Source organism: Suncus etruscus, chromosome 1 (assembly GCF_024139225.1).
Source record: "Suncus etruscus isolate mSunEtr1 chromosome 1, mSunEtr1.pri.cur, whole genome shotgun sequence".
Classification (NCBI taxonomy): domain Eukaryota; kingdom Metazoa; phylum Chordata; class Mammalia; order Eulipotyphla; family Soricidae; genus Suncus; species Suncus etruscus.
This window is the reverse complement of record NC_064848.1, coordinates 90745335-90772682: the sequence shown is the minus strand read 5'-3', so window position 1 is coordinate 90772682 and position 27348 is coordinate 90745335. Positions and strand designations below refer to the sequence as shown.

The 27348-nt window shown below is 35.0% G+C and overlaps 1 pseudogene; it reads right to left on the bottom strand.

Moving 5' to 3' along the window:
• Positions 1 to 8899: 8899 nt before the first annotated feature.
• On the bottom strand, positions 8900 to 25664 carry LOC126011880 (60S acidic ribosomal protein P0-like; annotated as a pseudogene).
• Between the last annotated feature and the right edge of the window lie 1684 nt (positions 25665 to 27348).

Below are 27348 nucleotides of genomic sequence, written 5' to 3'. Positions count from 1 at the left end.
CCTAAATAAATGGGACTACATTAAACTAAAAAGTTTCAGTATGGCAAACAAAAAAACATGGGCTAAAACTAAAAGACAGCTAACTAATTGGTAAAAAGTTTTCGCACTCAACACATCAGATAAAGACTTGAAATCTAGGATATAAAAAATACTCACAAAGGTTAGCTCCACAAAAAATAAAAAGAAACCATTGAAAAATGGGGAAAAGAAATGAAGACACTTCTCTGAGGAAAACCAACAGATGGCCAACAAACACATGAAAATATGTTCATCATCATTTATAATTTGGGAAATCAAGACAAAATTTGCTACAATCTTATGCCAGTGAAGATGGCACATATCAAAAACAATGGGAACAATATCTGTTGGCAGGGATGTGATAAGAAAAGAAATCTCATCCACTGATGGTGGGAATGCTGCCTGGTCTGACCCCAATAGAAAACAATATGGAGGGTTCTCAGTAAACTCAAATTTTAGCTACATTATGACAGAGCAATCATTCTCTTGGGTATCTATCCCCAGGATAAAAATATATTCATCCAAAAGTATGTATGCACACCACTATTCTTTGCAGTTAGAATAACAAAGATTTGCCATCAATCTAGATGCCCAACAACAGATAAATGGATCATGAAAATGTGGTACATATACACAATGGAATACTACATAGCAGTAAGAAATGATACATCATGCAATTTGCAGCAACGTGGATGAAACTAAAAATTATATTTTAAATGAAGTAAGCAGGAAGAAGAATAATAAAGAATGATATTACTGATATCTGGTATTTAGAATAACTCCATGAAGAAACACAAATGGTAGATACTCTGAACACTGTAGTTGCCAGATTATAGTGAGGAGAAAGAAACAAAGCACCTGGAAACAAATCACCTTGACTCTCTTTTATACTATAAAGAAACCTGAAACAATGGAATCAACTGTTTAAATCGAATAGGTGTCCAATGAACTTCTCACTACAAAGGCCTATAATAATGTTCTAATGTTTTTATTCACAGAAACTGGTGCAGAATACATTTGGAAGCCAGAGAATACCACTCACAATCAGTATGTCTTAGTGCCTTAATTTTTTAAAAATATTTTTTATTCAGACCCACGTGAATTACAAGTCTTTCACAGTTATATTTAAGGAACATAGTGACAGTGAATTAGGACAATTCCCCACCACCAGTGTTGATCTCCCTTTGCCCCTGTTCCCAGCATGCATCACATACATCCCCTTTTGCCCCCTGGACTACTAGTGTAACCTGTCCCTAACTTGTTGCAGATTTGACTATGTTGTTGACTTTGGGTTTGGTATTTAGGCCTGATCATTATTTATTTCCACTCAATGTTCATGTGACTGTTTGCTCCTGGTACCATCCACTTTTCCACCCCTTAATTTATGAGGAAGAAAAAGATGCTTCAAGTTCTGTGGTTTTATTGGGAAAAAAAAAAAGAAAAAGAAAGATGAAATGAATGTATTTAGGAGCTTTCAATATGAATTTAAAAGAAGAAAAAGAGAGAAAAAGTGAAAAAAAAATTAAGGCACCTCCAAGGAGGAAACAGCACTCTCCAAACAAGAGGAAGCAGAGATAAACAGAGGGAACTATATTAAATCGAGAAGCTTCTGCACCTCAAAGGAAATAGTGCTTAGTATTCAAAGGCCACCCACAGAATGGGAGAAACTATTCACCCAATACCCATCAGATAAGGGGCTAATATAGAAAATATACAAGAAACTGACAGAACTTAACAAGAAAAAATATCTAACCCATGGAAATGGGGAGAAGAAATGAATAGACACTTTATCAAAGAAGAAATACAAATGGCCAAAAGACACATGAAAAATGCTCCACATCACTAATCATCAGGGAGATGCAAATCAAAACAATGAGGCAGCATCTCATGCCACAGACTGGCATACATCACAAAGAACAAGAACAATCAGTGCTGTGGGGGATGTGGAGAGAAAGGAACTCTTATTCATTACTGGTGTGAATGCTGTCTAGTCCAACGTTTTTGAAAAACAACATGGAGATTCCTCAAAACACTGGAAATTGAGCTCCCATCTGATCCAGCTATTCCAAAAAACATCTAGTAACTTATTACTCTCAGTTTTAAATATTAGGACTCTGGCTTTTCATGCAACTTTTTATTACTCGAAAATAGTTCAAGTATATATTCCTCATAAACTTAATGACACATTGGGCTGCTTACTCAGAATTCTCCAACAAAGCCCTCTACTTCCTTGCTTTAACACTTGTTTTCAGGCTGCCTTTTCTCTTTGCAATGTATTCTAAACTTCTATCCTTGATACTGTATCTATTATTTTAAGTTTTAGTCTCTTTCCACATTTATGCCCACCTGCGCACATTGATTTTTCTTACATACATCCAAACAATGTACTCCCAAATCAAAATAACAAAATTTTATTCTATTGTGGTTCACAACTCAGTGTTTTTTTAATTGTTTTATTAGTTAGCAACGTCATAACCAAGTAGGATACCAAAGCAATTAATTGCTTATTCACAATTGCTCAAGATTAGAAGCAATCCATATAATATCAGTTTATTAACTGCTTATTAATATATTACATTAATACATTATACTGCTCAGTAATAAAAAGAAAGGAATTATTGGTATATCTCATACAAAGGTTAAAGCAGTCAAAGGTAAAAAGAATATATTCTCTGCTTCCTTTTTTATTATATTATGAAAAAGTCAAAAGTATTCAGAAGAAAAAAATCTTATTATTGGTTGCCAAGTATTAAAGGAAGGCATAGGGACTGTCTACAAAGTAGATAAGCAAAGTTTAGGGAAGTAATACCAGTACAGATAACTTCAAAATACATAAAACTATATTCCTAAAACTGGTGAATTTTTGTATAAACCATAACTCAAAAACTTATTGTGTAAAGTAAAAAGTCAGGTGACTAACTTAATTTTTTTAATTTATGGTGACTAAATAAAAAATTCACAGGGACAAAAAACATGGTGACTAAAGTTTATTTTAAAATTTTACAGTAACCAATTAAAATGTTTTAATTAATGGTGACTGAGTAAAATTAAATTTAAAAAGTATTTGGATTAAGAAAAATACAAGTTTGCTCATAGATATAAGTTAGTGAGGGCTCTGAATCTTTAACACATTGGTGAGCAGACATTCATTATTTCTGAGTGATTTTGACCTTGAAGTATGTTTTTTCTATTTTTCTCTGCCTGTAAGATGATCCACTTATACTCATGTATATCCCTGGACATAAAATTAGAGGGTTTTGGCAGTTTTCATGAACGTAAATCATGGAACATGAGGAAAACGTAAGTGCATTTAGAAAAATGAAGAGAATAACATTTTTTTCTCTTCTGCAATCAAGCTAGTAATGCTTTTATACTCTACTTTTCCCCCTGAGATGAAACCAAAACTTTTTCTGAACACTGTTCTATAATATAAGATCTGTTTCCTTTGTTTTTAATATTTGTTTGTTTTTATTTTGGCCACACCCAGCAAAGATCAGGGCTTGCTCCTGGCTCTACACTCAGGAATTACTCAGGGTACCTAGAGATGACAAAAATTGAACTTGCGTGTGTCACATGCAAAGCAAGTACCGTATTCTACCTCTGTAAAGGCCCGAAGTCTCTGTCCTGCAGAATTCAAAAAGTAATTTTAGTTCAGTGATTAGAGGAACCAACACAGTTTACACAGAAACTCCAGGGGTTGGAGTGATTGTTGGGAAGGGGGCTGTTAGGTGCTTTACCTTACATGCAACTAACTGCTATTCAACCCTCAATATTACATGTAGTCCCTTGAGAAATACCAGGAATCACTTCTGAGCATGGAAATAGGAATAGCCTCTGAGCACCATGGGTTATGACCTAAACTCCCCACAAGTCCAATGAAATCCCAAACTTCAGAGGAAAAGCTTTTGCCCTTTTTCCTTTTCAGGCTTCTTCAATCTGGAAAGTCTACAGCAGCTAATCTGACAAAATCTGATAAACTGACATCCAGTTTATCAGCAGTTTATATTAGTTAGCTGTAAGTCTACAGCTAAATGTAACCTGATTATCTTCTCTTCAACCAGTGGCTCCTTTCTGTCTCTTCTTTCTATTCCAGGCTAAGCTAACTTGGACTCCTCTCAAAGGGGAAGGAGTGGACAGTAAATAGAAATGGGAAGGAAAAAAAATCATACCTGGCAATAAAAATGTGTGACTCTGACAAATTTCCAGAGCTTTCATTGGTTTCCCAAAAGTTTCCTCACAAACAAAAGAAGTAGTATGTGGCTATAACTTCTTAATACAGCAAAGTTTCAGGGCCAGAGAGATAGCATGGAGGTAAGGCATTTCCCTTTCATGCAGAAGGATGGTGATTCAAATCCCGGCATCCCATATGATCCCCTGTGCCTGCCAGGGGCGATTTTCTGAGCATGGAGCCAGGAGTAATTCCTGAGCGCTGCCGGAAGTGACTCAAAAAACTAAACAAACAAAAAAAATACAGCAAAGTTTCCCCTTCTAGCTCTCTCTCTTCTTCCGCATTCCTCTATTTGTTTTAATAACACATCTTCCACTTCTTTTTATGTATTCCTCTCCAAGGGAAGGTTCGAAATAATTTTTTGTCTCATTTATTTACTTAAAACCTTAAAAAAGATAAGGGCAATAATCAATGAAATAGTTTTAAAATATCTAATATGTCTTACTTTCTGATGGGGTCCAGTCTTGGATCTATGTGTCTTTTTCATTAAAATGGGACTCTTTATTTGGGGATCACACCCAACTATGCTCAAAGCTGACTTCTGGCACTGTGCTCAGGAATCCCTACTGGCCAGGTTTGGGAGACCAGGTGTTATGCTGGGAATCAATTCTAGAGCAGCCATGCAAGAAAACTTGCTGTACTGTATTATTATTACTGATCCTGACATGGAGCTTTTCACCTCAGTGAAAATTAAAAAAAAAGTGCCAGTAGCATGGTTATTGCAAAAAAATATACAAATGACTAAAGATCAAGATATACTTATTATTAAGGAGAAAGAGGAAAATTTCTGGGAAGTACACTCATAATCTTTTTCCAGAGACAACATTTTTAGGAAGTTGGTGCAGTAAGGCAAATTGCCAGAGAAGAAGGATAGAGGAGTGAAAGGTTGAGAGGCAGAGCAAAGATGGGTGGCCTGCCTGACTTGCACTGTGGATCATCTTTTGCAAGATGGAAGGAATTCTTGAGGAAAGAGGAGAAACTGTACCAAAGTATCCAAGACTTTTGTCTGGCCAGAAAACTGACCAGGTTTGCTTCATTCTCTGGTCATAGGTAGATATTTACACTTAGATCAAGCAACAAAGCATTGGAAGAAGCTAAATAATAAAGAGAGGCCAATATCACATAAAGTACTGGGCAAAATTTATTTTTAGGCTCAATTGATGTTTGGAGACAGGTATAATTTAAAAATGATTTTTGGGCCAGAGAGACAATTACAGAAGTTAAGGGGCTTGCCTGCATGCAGCTGTCCTGGACTTATTCAGTTTCACCATTTATGGTCCCCCAAGAGTAATTTCTGAGCACAAAACTAGGAGTGAGTACTGAGTACAGTCAGGTATTTTTTTTTTTAAAAAACACTAATTGAAAAATAGGAAATGATTTTAAAATCTTGTTAAAAAGCCTCATTATTTTTTAAAAAATAGAGATAAAGTGTGGGCTGCCTTCAGGGACGGGTAGTCCTTTATGTGGATTCTTTTAAGTTGGACTAAGCATAAAGGGCAAGGCTTCATTTTGACTAGAAGAAAGATGAGCTGACCAAAAAGGTAGCCTTTACATTTAATATCAGTCATTAATGTCCTCTTGTTCCTTATTCTCTTATTCTTTATCATATTTTAAAAAATTCTTGCTCATGGAAAATATTTTTTGATGAGATTGAAAGTAATAACAGTGTGTGTTGGGTTTCTTTTTTAGCCTAGAATATATAATCAATTTCATTTCTTTCCCAAGTAAAACATTCCCTGCAGCTTTACTCTTTGAAAGACAACTTGATTATCTGTTCCACAGAGCAAGTCAGGCTATATCATTACCAGTCCTCAATCATAACTTCCTATTATGAAATGTTTATGCCCTAATCATTTTTATATTGAACAGGGGTTTGATTAACACATAACATTTAATGTGTGTGTTTTTGAAAAATAATATGACTAGGCAGCATATAATGTCATTGAAAGAAAATTCTTGTAATAATTACCTTAGCTTTAAAAAATCTCTTTGTGTTCTAGAATTGCATAATGTCCTGGACATTTGAAATAAAGTATATTGTTCTACTCTTCAAAACCAAATTAAAAATGTATTTTTAAGGAATATTAAATAACTTCCTACACATCATTAATGTCATGATACTCTTAAAAAGAGGAGAGATTATATGTAGGGACTAAGGATAGGAAATAAACTTTACAGGAAATTGCTCTAAGAAATTTTACAATAAATAAATACCTAAATTTTGTAAGTTTTTTTTATAAAAGCATAATGACTTCTGAGTTAAAATTTAATGTAAGTTGGGGCCGGAGCAGTGGCACAAGCAGTAAGGCACCTGCCTTGCGCACCATAGCCTAGGATGGATTGCAGTTTAATCCCCTGGCGTCCCATATGGTTCCCCAAGCCAGGAGCCATTTCTGAGTGGATAGCCAGGAGTAACCCCTGAGCATCACCGGGTGTGGCCAATAAACAACAACAAAAAAAAGTGACCTATGTTTTCTCTAGTCTCCTCAGTCAGGGCTTACATTGGAATTATATTTAACTATATTATCAGTAGGAAAGTGTCTCCACCAGAGAAACTACCTGTATCCCTAGATTTCTAAATGGAATTGAATGGTGCTCATGAAAGGCCATAAAACTGACAATTCCTTTATCCCATTTTACATCTCTGTGAAAATTGGCACCCCTGCCCCACCTATAGGCATCTGAAGTCTGGACCAAGAGTAGAACTGTGACTGGATCTCAACCTGACCACTGTATTCCTTCCCTAATTTGAATGACCTTAGACAATAAAACAGCAGTAGAACTGTATGTAGTGATCCTGTTAATTCACATCATTTTTCATCTAAAACAGTTGGCCTGCCTTCTCTCTCAAGTCTCTCTACTTATTGCTGGGTAGCCTATGGTGAAGGCCCCCCAGTATTACCTCTTTTCCACTGTCTGTCATTGTTGTGGCCATAATGGATTTCCTACTCAAGATTAATAACTTTTGAAGAAGAAAGATTTACCACAGTTCATATTCTATACTTTTAAGCGATGAGACACATAGAACAATCTGCAGCCTTGCTTTCTGGTAGATTTCAAGGGGTATAGTTCTTTTAAGGAGATGAATGTACTTGTAAGAAAACGCCAAACTGTATTTCAAAGGGTTATATCATTTTTGCATTTCTTCCAGACTTAATGAGAGTTATACTGTTTCACATCTTCAGCATTTGCTATTGTCATATCCTGAATATTTTGCCATTATAATGTTATATCATAGCATTTAATTGTTGTCAAATCCTTAAATTATATATAACTTAAAGCAATTTTTCATATATTTATTTGCAATTTATATATCTTCTTTAGCTAAGTGTCAGAGTCTTTGGCTCAATATTTGATTTGTTTGTTTTTCTGCAGTTTGTCTTAATATTAAGAGCTCTTGGTATATTTTTTATATTAATAATTTTTATTTTGACCAAAGTGAATTACAAATCATTCACAGTAGTATTTCAGGTACATAGTGACATTGAATCAGTGGCATTCCCACCACCAATGTCCTCTCTCCAACTCTGTTCCCAGCATGTATCCCATATGCCTCTCCTTTGCCCCCTCCCAGGCAGCTAGTATAAGTGGTCTCTTCTGTGGCTAGCCTGTTGTAGTTTGGGTATTGATTCTGTTGTAGTTGGCTTTGGATTTGGTGTTCAAGTCTGATCATTTTTTATTTCTATTCAATGTTCATACGACTGTTTGGTCTTGGTGCTCTCCATTATTTCTCCCTCAACTTGTGAGGCAGAACAAGATGGTTCAAGTTATGTGGTTCTGTTTGAAGGTAAGAAAAAAAACAAGAAAAGAAAAAAGGGGGAGCAAAAATTCAAACAAACAAAAAATGGGAGGAGTCCTTCTAGAGACTATAAATATCATATATATCATATATCTTTCATATTATAAATATCATATAATTTATAAATAAAGTTTAAGAAAAGAAAGGGAATAAAGAAGGAAAACATAAAAATAATACAAGAAAAATCAACCCCCCCAAAACAAAACAAAAACAAACAAAAAATCTGAAAAACACAACAGCAAAAAAGACAACAATCAAACACTAACCATGGTCCTAAAATAAAGACAAATCAAAGCACGGGGGAAAAAAGGCAAAGGGAAAAAAAAACAAGCAACAAAAATTACAAAAAAATTTTAAAGAAATTAATTTGTGTTATTTATTTATTTATTTTTTGCATAGGCACAGTAAGAACTGGAGAGTTTAGAAAGGGAATTCCCCTGGCCTAAGAGATTCAGAGTTTCTCCACCTTTTAAGTATACTGTCATGGATATAACTACAGGCTCTGTACATGCTCTTTTACTCTCCCCTATGTCTTTTTGTGATGTCTGGAAGTTTTTCACTTCGTCATAGATGATAAAATCAGGCCTCTGTAGCTAGTGATCTTAGTATTTGCACATGTCATAGGATGGAGTTTTTCTTTACAGTTCCAGAAGTTCTGTTTCATACTGTTGTTTTAATCAGTCTTCTGTAGTTGGTGGTTTTGGTTTTTTCATTTTTTTAAAGAGAAGTACGTCTTCACTTCTGTTTCACAAATAAAGTTGGCTTTTTATTATTTTTGTTTCCTTTTTTTTTTTGGTATCAGACAGAGACCGAATCTCATATCCTCATCTGACTCCTCTGACACTTACTTGGCATCAGCCTTGGCTGGGGCTGCATAGCAGATCTGTCACAAAGGCAGATGGATTAATCAAGAAGTCCTTGACCTTTTCAGCAAGTTGGGAAGGCAAAACTCAGTCTCCACAGACAAGTCTAGGACCCGCTTGTACCATCTGATGTTATAATGAGGCACTAAGGGAACTGTTGGCTAACCAGTCTGCAAAGACTGGCAACAGTCTGAGCCCCCACGAGGAAGCAAGACTGCAGAGTTTGGCCTGTGATGTCAAGCACTTCAGGCTTGTAGATGCTGCCTTTATTGAGTACCTGATGGATGATCAGCCTGAATAGAAGGTGAAGATTTCAGCAGTGTTTCTTCACTGGCTCCCACCTTGATTCCAGTCTTGATCAGCTGCACATCTTTCAGGATTTCAAGATGCTCCTGGAGATTTGGTGATACCTAAAGCCTGGAAATAGATTTTCCAAAAATACAGACCTCTAATACAGCGACTTCACCAGTGGGTGATGGAACCTGCATAGGCAGCTGCATGTCCCTGATCTCAGTAAAGTCCTCTTTGATGGAGCCAAAAGCTCTTATTTCCCGAATATGCAGGAGCAATTTTTTTTCTGGGCTTGTTCTCCAGGTGTCCACATATGGCCTTCCACATCATAGTTTTCTTTCCCATTAGCATAACAGGCTTCTTTTGGACGAACGAGCTAATCTGCTGCATCAACTTGGAGCCTGCATTGTTGACTCCCACAGTAAAGCATTTGGTGTAATCATCTAGAGTTGGATGATCTTTAGGAAGTAGTTGGGCTTCCCTGGACATCAAGTTGGTGCATTAGGGATTGCTTCGGGAGGACTACAGATAATGTTGCTCTCACAAGAATGCCTGGCAAGAGTCTTTATATATTTTCATTTTCTCCTACCTGTGACTGTTAGCTCCACCTCAATAAAAATTTGACATAAATTCTTTAATGCTGATAAAGAAGAAATATAAGTGAATGAAATTCTTAAATTCAACTTTATTTATATACTTCACTTGATAAATTAATGACTTGATTTTCTCCTTCAGTTAAGGACATTAACTCAAGGAGTCAAAGGAATTTCTTCTTGTTTTTACCAGGAAGTTCTTCAGAATTAAAATTCTCATTCCATTTACAACAGTCATTGAAATATAAAGGGATATATAGTATAAGCTTCTGTTCTAATCAACACTTTAACACACTTTAAGAATAAATTAGAATCAAATTATAATTTATATTACATATTACATTATATACACTTAATTGACACTTTAAAAGCAAGAAAGTAAAAAAACAGAATAATATAAAAATAAACATAATTAACTTATGAGATAACTTTATGCTAAAGTAAAAAAATAAAAAAATAATTTTAGTCATTTAATTGGATAACTAGAGTACTGGATGACCCAATTCTCTTAACTAACACTTTGCTAGTGGGATTTATGATTTAGTGATCCCACAGGCTTTTAGGTCTTCTGCATTCTGTGTATGTATAATTTGAACCCCACATCAGCCTAGACTAAAAAATCATCTGAAAGGTTTAATTTCTACAACATTAGTTTTGTTTGCTTTTTTGTTGTGTTTTGTTTCATTTTGTTGCTTTTTGGGCCATACCCGGTGACACTTAGGGGTTTCTCCTGGCTATGCACTCAGAACTTGCTCCTAGCTTGGGGGACCATATGGGACACCAGGGGATTGAACTGCAGTCTGTCCTACATTAGTGTGTGCAAGGTAAATGCCCTACTGCTTGTGCCACTGTTCCAGCCCCTCTACTACCTTTGTTTTTAATTTCTCATTTATTTGTACTGAATTTCTTTTTTGTTCAGCATTTTCAAATATTATTCTTTAGCCAAAACTTTTGTTTTTTGACATACATATATTAACAAGAGCTTCTGTTTTCATCTCTACTTATTTTTAAGTGTTGACATTTAGGAGTTAAAAAAATGTTGTGCAGTTATTATTTAGGTGTCTCTTCAGAAACATGCATCATCTTTTCAATGACCTGGAGGCTGATTGTTATGGGCCACATCATCTGGAATTTTTTACTCCCTGAAATCTTGTTATGTCCAACCAATGAAGGCACTGGAAAAAATGAAAATATATAGAGGGCATCAGTCACTCATTCTATACTACTCAGTTTTCACATTTTGTTCTATCAAGGACATAATCCATGTCAGCATTTCTAAACTTGATACTGTTGACTTTGGAGTCAGATAATTCTGTGTGGTATGGGGTCTTTTGGTCATTGTCAGAAGGTTTAGCAGCATCACTAGCCTGTGTCTATGTGTGTTTTTATATTTTGGTTTGGGGACCAGGTCTAGAAATGCTATGGTGGTGGGTGGATGGGTGGGCAGATGAAATAGCTACTCTAGGTATAGTGTGGGCTATAAGTAGATTTCTTCCCGTCAGTATTCAGGGCATCAAATGGTGCCACACATCAAACCTGGGCCTTCAGTATGTAAAGTTTGCATTCTAGCACTTTAACTACAAGGCCTTAGCCTATATCTTTTACAATATTAGCAACAAATTCTCTTTTCAAATAAGTTGACATTGCCAGTGTTATGGGGGAAAACCCACATGGTTCAGAATCACTACTGCATTGTTGTGGCTGACGAATCTTTTCTTTTATGGTTTCTTTTATGGCTAGACTCTTTCCTTTTGTTCTTTCTCAATTATACTAGTACTGGTCTGGCAACCATTCTTTGTTTTTATTTTTATTTTTTTAATATAATTTTTATTTTGATCATATTGACTTACATATTGTTGACAATATTATTTTAGGCACATATTTACATAAAATCAAGGGGGATTCCCATCACCAAATTGTTCTCCCTACACTTCCATTTTTGTCCTCCCTCCCATTTCCTCTTCCCTCACCCCCAGGGTGGCTAGAATATGTGTTCCCCTCTGTATCTGACCTACTACTTAGTAGTCTTGCACCTGTTTGTTCTTGATGTCTCCCATATTTCCCCCTCTAACTGGAGGCAGGACTAGCTAGTTCAAGATGCATGGTTTTGTTTGAGAAAGAGAAAAGTAATAAACTGGGGTAAGAGTCTAATATGCCGAAAATGGGTGGAATCCTTCTAGGGGCTCTCATCAACGATTTGAGAGATGAATCTTTGTTTTTATTTTTTACATATATTTTTATTATTAGTTGCTTTATTTAAACATTATGATTACAAAATTGTTTATTGTTGGGTTTCAGTTATAGTATGTACACCATCCTTCACCAGTGCACCTTCCCACCACCCATGTTTCCCCTTTCCCTCCCATGCCTGCATCCCAGCAAATATTTGGGGCAGGTAATTTACTTTTCTCTCTCTATATATATATGTGTGTGTATATATACACACATGTATATATATCAGGAAATATATATATATATATATATATTTGACACAGTAGTTTGCTCTATTGTCAATGGAAGGGTGCCTTGCATGGCAAACCCATTTCAGCAACTAGTTCTTGTCCAGAGTGATCATATCCAACTATTATTGTTATAGTAGACCTTTCTCTACTCTAACTGCACTCAATACTCTTTGTAAAAAGATTCCTAACCTAAGCTGGACCTCCTGATCCTTATCTCTATTGTCTCTGAATATTATTACCATACTGTTCTTTGTTTTTCTTATATATTACAAATTAGTTTATTGTTCTTTGTCTATCTTTTTCCCTCTGATTCATTTCACTAAGCACAATATCTCTATATCCATTCATGTATAAAAAAATTTCATGACTTCATATTTCCTAATGCCTACATAGTATTCTATTATGTAGATATACCACACTTTCTTTAGCCACTCATCTGTTGTCAGGCACCTGGGTTGTTTCCAGATTCAGGCTATCATAAAAAATGATGCAATAAACATAGAAGGCAGAGGCATATTTGTATTATGTTTTTGTTTTCCTGTGATATATTCCTAGGGTGGTATTGCTGGATCATATGGAAACTCAATTGCTGTTTTTTTTAAGGAATCACCATATTGTTTTCCCAAAAGGCAAAATTTGACAGCATTCCCACCAGCAATAAATGAGCAATTAATGAGAAATAAATGAGAGTCCCTTTCTCCCCACTGGTTGTTCTTGTTCTTTGCATTGTGTGCCAGTCTCTGTGGTATGAGATGATATGTCGTTTTTGTTTTGATTTCTATCTTCCTAATGAGTATTGATGTGGAGAATTTTTCCACGTGTATTTGGGCCATTTGTAATTCTTCTTTGAGGAAATGTCTGTTCATATTTTCTCCTCATATTTTAATGAGGTTAGCTATTTTTTTCCTTGCAAAATTCCATCAGTGCCTCGTATATCTTAGATATTAAGCACTTATTCGTGGGTACTGAGGGAATAGTTTCTCCCATTCCCAAATAACTTTTGTATCCTGGTCACTATTTCCTTTAAAGTAAAGAAGCTTCTCAGTTTAATGTTGTACCATTTGTTTATCTTTGCTTCCACTTGCTTGAACCGTGGTTTTTCTTTTTTTTTTTTAATTTTTTTATTTTGAATTATGAGAACAAAAGATGCAAAGAAAGAGGACAAGGTAAAGTTACAGTGGAAGGACAATCAGCCATAACATAATTCTCAGAAGAAGTCCCCTTGCTGATATCTTAACTTTGAACTTTCAGCCAAAAAACGTTAAGATAAATAAAACAGAATCCATGTACAATTACTTTGTCCCTCAAGTCCCCAGATTGTAGCACATTATAATATTTCTTAACAGCATACAAGGCAATCTAAAGCCATAAAACTTACGTAACTCCTTAAACATTAGAGGCATAGTATTTTTTACATTTCCATGTACATTCATATTAGCTTAAGTTAACCTCAAATTTTAAGTGGGTGCATTTTAAGAATTAGAGTCAAAGGAGCACAGTAAAAACGGTGTTAGAGTGGCAATTGTTGTTTGCATAGGCCCACCAAAATATGAGAGGCATGGAAAGGAATAACCTTGGCCTAAATACAAAGAGATCCTACCCCTGAAGTTTCCTGGCATAAGACCAACTCTAGGCTTCAGGCAAGTTATCGTCCGATCCAAGACATTGTCCGTAGTGCCAACACACTTTTCACACAGTCTCTGTTGTTGGTATCATGTTTCTGTATTAAAGATTCTGGAATCTGCATATCCTAAATTGAAGTCATGATGTGGAGTGTCTTCTCGTTTCACCTCACCATGAAAGGGCAATGCAGGAAGCCCTGTCCTGTAAGCAGGTCGTTGTTAAGTCTTCTCATTGTTAAGGGAAGTCTCTTTTCAGCAGGACGATGTCTGAGCAGTGGTAGGGTCTTCCGTGGTAGAGGATTGCTTCCAGGTGATGTTATAGACAAACCTCACAATTAAGGGGCAATACAGTGAGCCCTGTCCAGTAAGCAGGTCATTGTTTTTGTTGTCTTCTTAGTGTTAAGGGAAGTCTTTTTTTAGTAGATCGATGTCAGAGCAGCTGTAGGGTCTTCCCTGGTAGAGGAATGCCTCCAGGTGATGTTATATACAACCTTGAATGTTTTATAAATGTCTTCTCTAGATCGGGGTGAATGGAGAATGCCCATTCTTCTGAGGCCTGTACCAGGTATTTATATCAATGTTCAGGGTGTAAGGTCTCATTGCACTACAAGATTTGTGTGTTCCCATCTCTATTAGATAAGAACTTATTGGTATGTATAGTATTTTCCCATTTTAGTGTGCCTAAGCAAACAAGAAATAAAGCCACGTGGTGCTATCAGATATATGGGGGCGTAAGAACATTTCCAACAATACCCATGACTTGATTCAAACATAAGCATTAAACTGAGGGATTCTTTCACACCAAATTTCATATTGAGCAGTTCACAAAGAGAAGATAAAAATCATGGGGGGGGGGATCGTCACTGTATAAGAAAATATTCAGCAAAAGTTATAGCCGTCAAAGAAAACACTCATAAAATGTTGAAGAGACATAAGTGTCCTTTTTATGCCTTTTAAAATAGTTGGGTGGGTGTTAACTCCAGGGCACCACTTTGATCTGTGACTTAGGACTCTACAGTACTTAAGTTAGAAAGGGTAAATGAGGAGCAATGATGATAGGAGTTAAGGAAGTTAAAGAGAAATATGATCTTATGAAGGGGTATGCAAAAGGGCATAGTACAAAATGGACATTCTGCATACATAAAAACATAATTCAATGATAGTGAGTACTATTAATGTTTCGTGTGCGCCCCCGTGCGATTTTGAAAATATAGACTGGACAGAGATTACCAGTGACTTCAAGAAGCTCCACCAAGGGGCCCAACTCACAGGCTTGCCCAGGCATGTGGCCCGGGGAAGCCCTGGAGATCAGGAGCAAGGTGGTAGAGGGGTGCTGGGGTTACCCAAGTCCCTCACCCCCACTAGGCCTGGTTAAGAAGGCCTCCGGCATGGTGGTGGCCTGCCAAACCCCCTCCTGCTAGACTCCTGAACCGTGGTTTTTCATCCTTTAAGATGCCTTTAGCTTCAATGTCTTAGAGAGTCTGCCTACTTTTTTCTCGATGTACCTTATGATTTCAGGTTTGATATCAAGGTCATTAATCTTTTTTGTGGCTTTTGGGCCACACCCTGTGACACTCAGGGGTTACTCCTGGCTATGTACTCAGAAATCGCTCCTGGCTTGGGGGACCATATGGACACCGAGGATCAAACCAAGGCTACTGCTGCACTATCGCTCCAGTCCCTCATTAATCCATTTTGATTTGACTGTTTTGCATGGTGTTAAGGACAGGTCAAGAATATCCAAAAAATCTATGAGAGAACTACATAAATTTAGAGAATAATCAGAGATTACTTTGAGAATTTTTATATCACGAAACAAGATAATCTGAGAGAAATGGATATATTTTTGTACTCCTACAACCTTCCAAATTTGAACCAAGATGATCTGGAATACCTAAACTGGCCTATCACTATTGAGGAAATTGAAAGGGTAATCAAATGCTTCCCCAAAATAAAAACCTAGGTTCAAATGGATTCACTAGTGAATTTTTTCAAATCTTCAAAGACTATCTACTGCCAGTTCTATTCAAACTCTTCCAGGAAACTGAACAGAAACACTCCCAAATAGTTTCTATGAAGCCACCATCATCCTGATACCAAAAATACCACAAAAAGCAGAAGATATTCTCATCTCCTTGATGAACACAGATTCAAAATTCCTCAACAAAATGCTAGCAAATAGAATCCAACAACTCATCATCATTATAAACCATAACCAAATAAGATTCATTTCAAGGAAGCAAAGATCTTTGCTTTTATTTTCTTTAATTCTTCCTATTCCTGTGTGAGTTTCTCTATTAAGCTCTTTCGATGCTCCTTTTAATACATATTAGTTGTTTTCAGCTGAGACCTCATTGCTTCAGAATCTCTGTGCAAAAGGAGTCATGTTGAGCATGATATTCACTGGAAGGTAACCTGGATCAGCTAATGATGCGTGCACCTGCAATGCTGTATCATTAAGTATCTTATGGTATGGCCAGACTTTACTCATTATACCTAGGTTCACATTATAATTTTTTTCTATGTGGAAAATGGCACTTAGGTAGAATCAGCCAACTCAAAAGATAGTCAAGAAATTTATGTGAACAGGTATCAATTATTGTAAAGATTTGCCCTCATCATAAATGGTTTAGTACCACATTTCAGACTGTGGACTTACTAAAGATATTATCCAAAAATAATCTTAATTTTGTATTACTCTTAGCTCTCAAAATCTAGAATTCCTATGCTTATGTTCCATTTGATTATAGTCATAGTTATTATCCTCTCTAACCTCACACAAAACATCTATCAATTCTGAGGTAGGATTCAGGTTGTTCTCCCTTTTAGTCAGAACTCTTTCCTGCTATGGTGTTTTCCTCTACCTTTGCAGCAGTTCTGCTGGAGATGGTTTTGACTTAGCCTTATTGACACTTTTGTCAATTGTTTGTGGGCATTTATGCCATTAAGCCATAATTTGAATTCAAAATATAATCTTTTTAATCATATTGTAAGGGTTTCTACAAGACTACCAACTTCCGAGGTATTAATCTGCATGTGCATGGCTCCATTCTTACCATAAGCTTAATGTTTGTTAGAAGTCTTCAGCATAGTATTTCCTCATTGCCCTATCTACAGATCTTCTGAGTCACTGTGTTTCTATCACCCACACAAAACTGTTACTGTGCACTGCTGTATCTTGAGATAAAACACAATAATACACCCTCTTGTGTTTGCTGCATGCCTGCTTATAAAAAGCTGTTATGGCATTAACTCCATATGTTCTCTGTCTTATTTCCACCAAAGAGGCTGATAGAATATGAACCCCCATAAATCACACTTCTGGCAATATACATTTTAGGGCTATCAGTCTTTTTGAAAGTTTTGGTATAAATTTAAAATGAAAGAAATTAAGAAGTATAATCATAATGTACCATAAATTCCTTAAAAATGCAGAGAAAATAAAGAAAGGAAATTAAAGATTTTATTTTAGCTAAATATTACCAAACCTATATCAAACACCTAAATAAATTTTGTTTCAGCATTTTTTCCCTGTGTTTCTAACTTTTCCCAGAACTAGTATATTTCCCAGAATAGTTTATATTTTACATATAGATTGAGGTTTGCCATTTAGACTAGCACAAAAAAGTAAACCTAGAATTGTGAGGATACAATTCAACAGCTCATTTATGTGATTTCTACAAGCTATATTTTTCATGAGCACCATCACAAACTAAATGAACTAATTATTTTCTAAAAGTGAGATTTCTTTGAACTAAATTCAGCTAACTTCCTCGAATCCCCAGTTTCCTTCAGACACGAAATATTTAAGCATTGTTCTTTATTGTATACTTAATAAACTTATTTCAAAGAGGCATGTTAAATTGCTGAGGAATATACAAGAAATGTATTCCTGAGAGAAATAGGGCAATTCAATCTTGGTCCTTTTAGTAAAAACAGCAACATCTTAAAGAAGAACTTTTCACAACTCAGGAATAAATGTAAAAATAGAGACTATTTTTAAAAGGTGATGCAGTTTATTAATTGTGCTGTTAACTTTTTCTTGTTCTACAAAGTGTTCTTATGTTAAGTGCCACCCCCACATTCTAGTGAAGCTGCTACTGCCAGTAGCAGCCTCTGAAGTCTCATAGAATCTTCTGAGGTGGGAGCCAGAACCCTGGGAATAAGCAATCTAGTGTAAATATGGGTCTAGTGTAAATATGGGTAATCTTCAGAGAAGCCTACCAGTAATTCAGAGCACATGATTTTCCCTGAGCATAGTGCTGGGAAAATAGGACAGATTGAGTCTCTCACCTGGTCCTTTATCACAAAAGTGCAGGTGTGGTTGTCATGTTTAATATCCTGTAAGGAGAAAAGTCCAGGGCAAAAAATCATTCAGGTTGGGAAAATATCATTGGGCCTCACAGAAGTGAACACAATCAAATTTTGATCTTAATAACAATTTCCTGTGAGCCCTGATAGAGAATTGGCTCTTTTGACAATTATGTTATTTCTTTTTGACAGAAGAAGTTATGATTGGGAGACAACTGGCATTAATATTACCAGTATTGTAGCCTGCAGATTGCCTGAAAATTGCTTATAGGTATAGAATTTATATCCCCTTTGCTGGAATTCCTAGTAAGAGCTAATTTCCAGAAAAGGATATATTCCTTTTTCTGAATAGGTTATGTATGTACTTCTAATAGAAAATTTCACTATTAAGATGTTTTATTAGATTCTGCTACAATACCTAAGTCTGACTACATAGAGTCTGAGTAGATGCAGTGAGATAATATAAGAGCATTTGGAAGGGTACTTAATCCTATTGCACTGCTCTCATCTACTTTATGATTCTGGAAAAAGTCTCTAAGACTAATTTATTATCTATACTATGGAAAAAATAATAGTGCCTATTCCATAAGTTATATATATTAATTTTTTCTTCCAACTATTCTCAGTGCCACATTTTCATCCACCTTTGTAAATGGTGTCCTATCTTTTAAGTTATTTATGCTTAAAGTCAGGAGGTCACTCAAGAATTCTGTCTTTCATATTTCCTTTCCAACTTACAATTAAGTATGCCTGTCCAGTCTTTATAACCAATTCAGTCTCCTCAGAGTTCTTGAACTTTAACCAATTCAGGTTGCCATGCTCTTAGTCATCCTCCAATTCCTTATTAGAGCTTGCTCACAATAGCTTTCCATTAGCTTTGTCTTTTATAGGGTTTCCCCCCATAACGAAGTCCTTAACACTATTAATTTATTGTGCCTATCCTTGTCTCAGTTCGTTCAGACTTCTATAGCAAAAATACCATACACTGGGTGATGTAAAAATAACTGCCATTTATTTCTTAAGTACAGAAACCGGCTTCAGTATTTGAAAGTTTGCCTCCTACATCATAAATGAATGAGCTTCACATGTTGAAGAGTTAGAGAGATTTCTTTTAGATGGGCACTAATCCTTATACATGAGGGTCCTGTTCTCATAATGTAATCACCCCTCAAATGTCCCAGCTCCGAACACCAGTCATTACATGAGGGATTAACTTTTCACCTATAAATAAGGGGAGACATGTAAGTGTTGATTCTATAACAATCACTGGACCTGACTTATCACTGTATAACTCAGATCTAAGCTCAAATGTTAACTTGTAAAAGTAGTATCTTCTGAATATCCAATCTAGAGTATTATGTTTGCAATCGATTTATTTGCTTCAGTTGATTTCCTCCTGAGTCCAGAACAGTGCCCGATGCTCTCAAAAATATTTTTAGTTAATGTCTAGAAAGTAATTTGTATTCAAGAAGTAAGTTGAACAGATTTTTTTTTGGGGGGCCACACCCGTTTGACGCTCAGGGGTTACTCCTGGCTATGTGCTCAGAAGTCGCCCCTGGCTTGGGGGGACCATATGGGACGCCGGGGGATTGAACCGAGGTCCTTCCTTGGCTAGCGCTTGCAAGGCAGACACCTTACCTCCAGCGCCACCTACCCGGCCCCCAGATTTTTTTTTTTATTTTGGTTTTTGGGTCACATCTGGCAGCGCTCAGGGATTACTCCTTTCTCATCGCTCCTGGCAGGCTCCGGGGACCATATGGGATGCCAGGATTTGAACCACCGTCCTTCTGCATCAAAGTCAAAGGCCTTACCACTATGCTATCTCTTCAGCCCCAAGTTGAACTGATTTTATAATTAAAATAAATAATTATTTTATCTCAGTAATTTGTATTAACAGAAGTTAAAAATTAAGTTTATAATTTTATAAAGGCTCCAGAGTCATTATGTTTTTTTTATAATTTTCATTAATACCAATATGAATTACAATTCTTTAATAGTTTTGTTAAGGTAAATAGTAACTGAATTAAGGCCATTCCCACCACCAGTGTTGAACTCCCTTCACCATAGTTCCCAGCATGCATCCTAGAACTTCACCCTTAACCACCTGGACTGCTAGTGTAACAGGTTCCTTTTGTGTATAGCTTTGTAGGGTGGTGATTGGGAGAGAGAAAAGGGGATAATATATAACAGACTATATACAATATAGGCATGGATTATTTACAATACAGATTAGGCAAACAGAGAGAAGTCCACTACATTCACACTCACACCCACTTACAGACAGACATTAGAGATCTATTCATAGGTTGTAGTTGGAATCCTGACCCTTATGGGATAAATCAGATTGCTTAAAATAAATAATTAAAATAAATAAAAATTTAAAAATGGGGCTGGCATATAGAAGGGGAAAGGTTTTCCAATTATGAGGCACTTTATCAATGGTGGGAGTGAACTTTGCTAAATGAAGCTTTTGGGGTTAGATTGTGCATGGAGCATTTTAGGATAAACATAATTTTCACATCTAGAGCACTAAGCATAGCCAATAGTAACCCCTGAGTATCACCGAGTGTGGCCACAAAACCAAAAACCAAATATATATATATATATATATATATAAAGGATTTTTTCCATGTTTATTACTGAAATTCATCTGTAGTATTGTTTCTTGGTGGCATCTTTTTCAGCTTTGGGAATAAGTGTGATATTAGCCTCATAAATGGAATTAGGAAGGATTCTTGTCTTTATGTAATGGAAAAGTCTGAGGATCTATGGTAATAATTCTGTTCTAAATGTTTGAGAGAATTCACCTCTAAAACTCTCTGGTCCTGAACTTTTATTCTTTGAGAGTTTCTTAATTACTGTTTTAATTTCCTTACTTGTGATTGGCCTGTTTAGGCTTTTTAGTTCCCCCTTATTAAGGTTGGGAGATGATATTTTTCCAGGATTGTGTCCATTTCTTCTGGTTTTTCTAACTTAACTGAGAACTGTTGTTCATTCTAAGCCCTCATGATGTCTTTTGAGTTTCTGTTGTAATCTCTCCCTTTCATTTGTGATTTGATTTATTTGGTTGTTTTTCCTTTTTTTTTCTTCTTTGAGCCTTGCCAGTGGTTTGTCCATCTTGTTTATTCTTTCAGAAAACCATTTCCTGGTCTCATGATACATTGTAATTTTTTTGTTTGTTTGTTTCTATGTTGTTTATTTCTGCTCTAGATTTTATTATTTCTTTTCTTCTATCTAATTTTGGGTTTCTTTGCTACTGGTTTTCCAGATACTTAAGGTGTCCCTTTAAGCTATTGATTTTTGTCATTTTCTTCTTTCCTAACGTAAGCCTGTATTGCTATGAGTTTCTCCCTAATTAATGTTTTTGCTGTGTCCTATAGATTTTGGCCATTTGTTTCTTCATTGTCATTCATCTTAACGAATCTTTTTTTCTTCTCTGATTTTCTTCTCTTTGATTTCCTCTCTGATCCAGTTGTTGTTGATCAATCATGTCGTTTAGTTTCCAGGTGTTAAATTTCCTCCACGTCTTCTTTTTACAGTCATTCTTAATCTCTCTTGAATATGGTATGATAGGATGCTTGGTAATATTCTTATAATTGTGGTTTTATGTAAGTTAGGTTTGTGTCCTAAAGCATGGGCTAGGTTAGAAAAGCTTCCATGTGTACTTGAGCAGAATGTGTATTTCACTTTCTGAGGATGGAAGGCCCTCTATATGTCCATTAGTCCTGGTTCTTCTAGTTTCTCATTTAGGGCTCTTATGTCTTTACAAGTGGCTGTTTAGTGGATCAGTATAGTGGTAATAATGGTGTGCTGAAATCTCCCACTACTATCACATTTCCGTCCATATGTTTCTCCAGATTTGTGAGTTAATGCCTTACAGATTTTGCTTCCTTTACATTTGGTGCATAATGTTGATCAGAGTTAGTACTTCTTGGTCTAATGTTCCCCTGATCATTAAGTAGTGTTCATTTTTGTATCTGAATACCTTCTTCAGGTTGGATGTGATTTGTTCTGATATCAGTAGGTTTTCCCAGCTTTTTTTGTTTTCTAGTGGCATGTATAACTGATTTCCATCCTTTTACTCTCAGCTTCTGTCTATCCTGAACTTTTATGTGTGTTTCCTGCAGGCAAAAGATATCTGGGTTTGTTTCCTGATCCAAACCTCTACACTGTGCCTTTATAAGGGAGAGTTTCGTCCATTGACACTTAAGGAAATTATTGACAGAAAGGGTTGCTTTGCTGTTATAATGTGTAGGGTTGTTGTTCTTACAATTTGATATTTGGTTTGTGTAATTGATCTCTGAATAATTAATTTAGAGTTGGTTTGGTTAGCACAAATATTGCGAGATCTTTATTGTCTGAGAATGTTTTTAACTCTCCCTCCTATGTCAATGAGAGTATTCCTGGGTAGTGAACTCTAGGTTGGAATTTTCTTTCATTCAGTAGTTTAAATATATCATCCAACTGTATACTTGCTTGAATTGTTTCAAATGGAAGAGTTGGTTTCATTCTTATGTTCTTTCCTTTGTACTTGAGATTTTTGTTCTTCCATATTGCTTTGAAGAATTCATCTCTCTGATTTTTTTTTCCATTTGAATTACTATATGTCTTGGTGTTGATCTGTTATGGTCTATTTTGTTTGAGTCTCTTTTTGCCTCTTGGATTTGTAAAACAGTGGGCTGTTTAATTGTATAAGAGGTGGTTGGATGTACGAATATCTGTTTGGGGGTTTATTGATTCTAAGTAAAAGAGGTAGCCTAAGTATAAAAGAAATGTTGTACACTAGTTTGTTGGATTGTTCTTTTGGTTTTGGGTGGTTGTATATTTTCCAAAGGAAAGAAACTTTAGTCCCATTCTTCCTGGAATCATCTATTATAATTGAAGTATCTGTGAGTTTTGTGGGACAGCAGATTAATGAGCTCCCTTTCCTGAAAGAAAGGTGTAGTTATGGAGGATTCTCTTGTTGGATGCTAGAATACTTTGAGGCAGAAGGGTGGAAAAGGGGCTTCTTTGCACAGGCTGAATTTAAGGGGTGACCCGAGGGTCCCTGTTGATCCTTCACAGAATCTATTATTTGGCCTGTTTAGGTTGAATAGAAGAAAAATTTCTTGGAGTCAGACATTTTGATTAGTGAAGTCTTAATTTTATCATTTTGCAACATGCCTGAAACATTAATCATGTTCAGTAATGGGTCCCATTTGGGGAGAAACTCTTTTGTCAAGAGTACAATACTATATGCTTTATATCATGATTAACCCTTTAAATAGCACTCCAAGTTGAGTATTATCTGTCTCTTTTAAGACTGTCTTAGTCCTACATACTTCTAACAATTGCTAACTTTCCCCAATATCTCTGTAGAGTTGCTACTTGTATTTCCTCTCATATAATATTTTACTTAAACTCTTAATTGGAGATTCTGAAATCTTGACTTTATTTAAAATGTAATAAGTTAAACTTTTTGACTACTGTTGTAATAAAAAATAAAACAAGATTCAATTTAGTTGGCCAAAAAATGTTTATATCAAAATACTTTTTAATTATAGGTATTAAATACAATAAATGGAACCATTTATTTTGTATCCTTCTAGGTTTCCCCTATACATATATAACCAAGAAATTTAATATATAAATAATATGGCATGTTGCAATGAAATATACTATTTTTCAGTTCCTTAAATATAAATTTCAAGAATTATGAAGGTGTTATACAGGTGCTAGAGGAGAAAAGATTAAACCTTCATCTTTGAATTTCTCTTTGTCTTTGGCCTATACCTGTGTGTGATATTATGTAATGAGGAGGAGAATTCCAAAAGAGGCAGTTCTGTGGTGATGTGTAAAATTGAACATTTATTAACATGTGCTATATTTTTTCTTTTGTTTTGTAGTTTACTATTTTAAAAGAAATTGTTATTTTCACTATATCGCTCCAGCCCCAAACTATTTAATTTTAAAAGTATAACTCAAGCCTCAATAAATCTATGTAGGAAAACACTCCTACTACTAAAGTTCTAGTGGCAAAACTTTCTCTTTCTATTCTCTGAAAGTAACAAAAGTTGTTTGCTTTTCTATTGAGTCCACACTTAAATAAAATTATTAAGTATTTGTCTTTCACTGATTTCTGCTAGTGTTAAAATAGATGGAGTATTCTGGCTGCTTATTTAACCATTTTTCTCTTGACTATGTCAGAAATCCTGTGCATCTCTTTCTAAATTTATCTAAATTTATAGCCTTTGATACAAGAGACACATTTTGATCTTGTGAGAAAATTGTTGGATTGGGCACTGAAGTTTGAGTTATAGCTTGATATTTGTCTTCAAATCCTTGCTTTTTCATTTTTAAGTGTGATTTGGATAAATTATATTCTTATTTTAGACCTTAGTTCTACCATGTGAAATGTAGGTGATAGTAATCATGTTTAAGATGACTTATAGAAACTGAGTGAAAATTATAAAGATCGAGTAGAGTTTTAGACAAAGTAGATACCTTTAAAATGAGCAGATATTTGAGAAATAATTTAATTCACTATAAATTAAGAAAAAATAAATGTAACCAGAGAGATAATGTCGCAGTTAAGACAATTGCCTTGTATGTGGTCGATGCAAATTCCATATCCTGAGCACTTTCAAGAATAAACACTGAGCATTTTAGGTAAGCTCCAAAACACCTCTTATTTATACAAAGAAAGAAATAAAAACAAAATGCAAAACTAAATGTGATCTTCAGGTTAATTCTATAATTTAGGCATTTAATTATATATTATGGATATATTCAAGTTTGATTTCTTATATATAAAGAAAATAATGATTTTTCTTTCTCCACTCTGCTCCTTATAAAAATTTAGCTATGAAAATATTATTTTTTGGAGGATAGTGCTTTAACCAGGGTTTTTGGTGGTCAAAAATAATATTTCATTAATAAGCTATGCTGACCACAAGTTACTTGGTCACACATGGTATTTGGTGCTTGAATTGTGACTAGTGGGAATGAGAAAGTGAGTTTTTAATCTCAAATGTATTTTTACATAGTTGTGTGTCTGGGGTCTACTTAATTTCACAATACTGTATTGACCTTAATAGAAGATAGATATATTGTCGGCAAAATGTAACATAGGGGATGTTTTGGACAATAGTTTACACCTCGAGTTCATGACTCCATGACCAATAAATTAATAAAACAAATTGATGTTAAATGGATTGATTAAATATAGATTTATAAAACACAAGTTAAATATCTCCTTATAAGATTAATATCCACAAAAAGTTATTTCTTCTCTTCAGATTATATAAATAAGGAGAAAAATTAAATTTCTCTTTAAGAATGTGCATACATGGACTCCAAAGGCTGGAAAAGGGACTACTGAAAGAGTATAAAATTGATGGTAGCCTCCTCTTAGACTATAGAGGTAGCTGGAGAGGGCTTGTGTAGATTCCATAAAGTAAGCACTTAGATCCTGCTCTTTCAAAGTGCAGGAGAACATTGGGCCTTCAGAGTAGATAAAACGTGTCCAGTATGAAGAAATGATGTCTCCATGTTTCTAGCTCAGTAAATATCTCTATCACTATTTTTGTTGTAGAAGTCCAAATGGGTTAGTGGCACTACATTCTTCTGGTTGGTTTCATTTCTTCATTTTTTTTTACATTGTAAAAATCCATGTTACTTGACTAGAAGTGTAATATGTTTACATCTCTTTAAATCTCTTTTCTCAGGCATTTTCTTCTCTTGCTTCTTCATTTCTCCTTTCCTTTCCCGATCCCGTCTCTGCTACTGTGTCTTATATTCTTTTCTGACTTCACATTCTTTCCTCTTCTTATAATCTTTACTTTGGATCTGTTTATGTATTTATTTTGGATTCACACAGATAATTATCTAAGATAGTAGTCCCATTTCAAGAGACTGAAAATGGATTTTTTTCAAAGTCCATTTATGTTTATTATGTAATATAATGTCATTATAGATTTTAATTTCATGGTATAAACATCCCTATGAAGTTGTTATTTTAATCTACCTACTATGTGGATAAAATCTTATTTAAATAATCTATGATCAAGTATATTTTGCATTGTATAAAAATTAAATTGCATCAAATAAATTGAAGTAAGCAAAAGTCTTTTGCTAGAAATTCAATATTATTTAAGACCTGAAGTTTTAGGGGTTGTACAGCAGACAGGACATTTTTCTTACACATGAGCTAAGTTTGATTTCCAGCACTCCATACTCCCTGAGCTTGCCAGGAGCAGTGACTGAGAGAAGAGTCAGGAGTAAATGCTTCTGGGTATAGGTCCCCTAAAAATAGAACAAAACTTTGGCTTCGTCAATATTACATTGGCATTTAACTTATAGTGACTAATTCTCAGTTCCCTTCAATTTATTTTAACTAAGTCATGTAACCTTAAGAAAGCCAGATATATTGGAGTCTAGATTTTTTCATAGTCAACAAAGGAGTTGAATAAGCAAATATCTGAAGTTCCCATTCAGCTAGAATAGCTGCACTCTGCTATTAATCTATTTCACCTTCTACTTATATTTGAATATATATATACATATATATATATTTAAGTTTGTTTATTTCTCTCCAGAGCAAAAACTTTTGACTGTTTATTTAGATTTGCTATTCTATGTGCCTAAAGCAACCTAATAAGGTTTTCACTTGGGACTGGATAAACAACGTTTAACTCAATTTTATATATACATATATGTATACACACTCAAAAAATAACTCAATTTTATATATACATATATGTATACACACTCAAAAAATAATAAGTATGAACTTTGTAACCCATGTACTAAATAAGAGCTTTCTGAGGCTGTTTTTTTTATAGAAAACAATATTGCACTTACCACCTAATGGTGAGCAATAAGAAATGTTGTATTTATATAAATCCTAAAGATCTGAATCATCCTTCAAGATGTTTTATTACTTCACTGTTTTCTTCATATTTCATAAGAAACAATAATACTCAAGTAAATGTTCAGTGTCATACTTTCTGGAAAAAAGCTTAAATAAAATAGTAAAAGAAAAAAATTGAAATAGTGAAAGAAAAATTTTGTGCTAATACTTTAAATTTATTGATGTGTAGCATTGTTTTATAAAATGATACAATTTGAGAATGTTAGCTTTATATATTAATTTAATACCACAGCTATTATAAAAGTTCTGA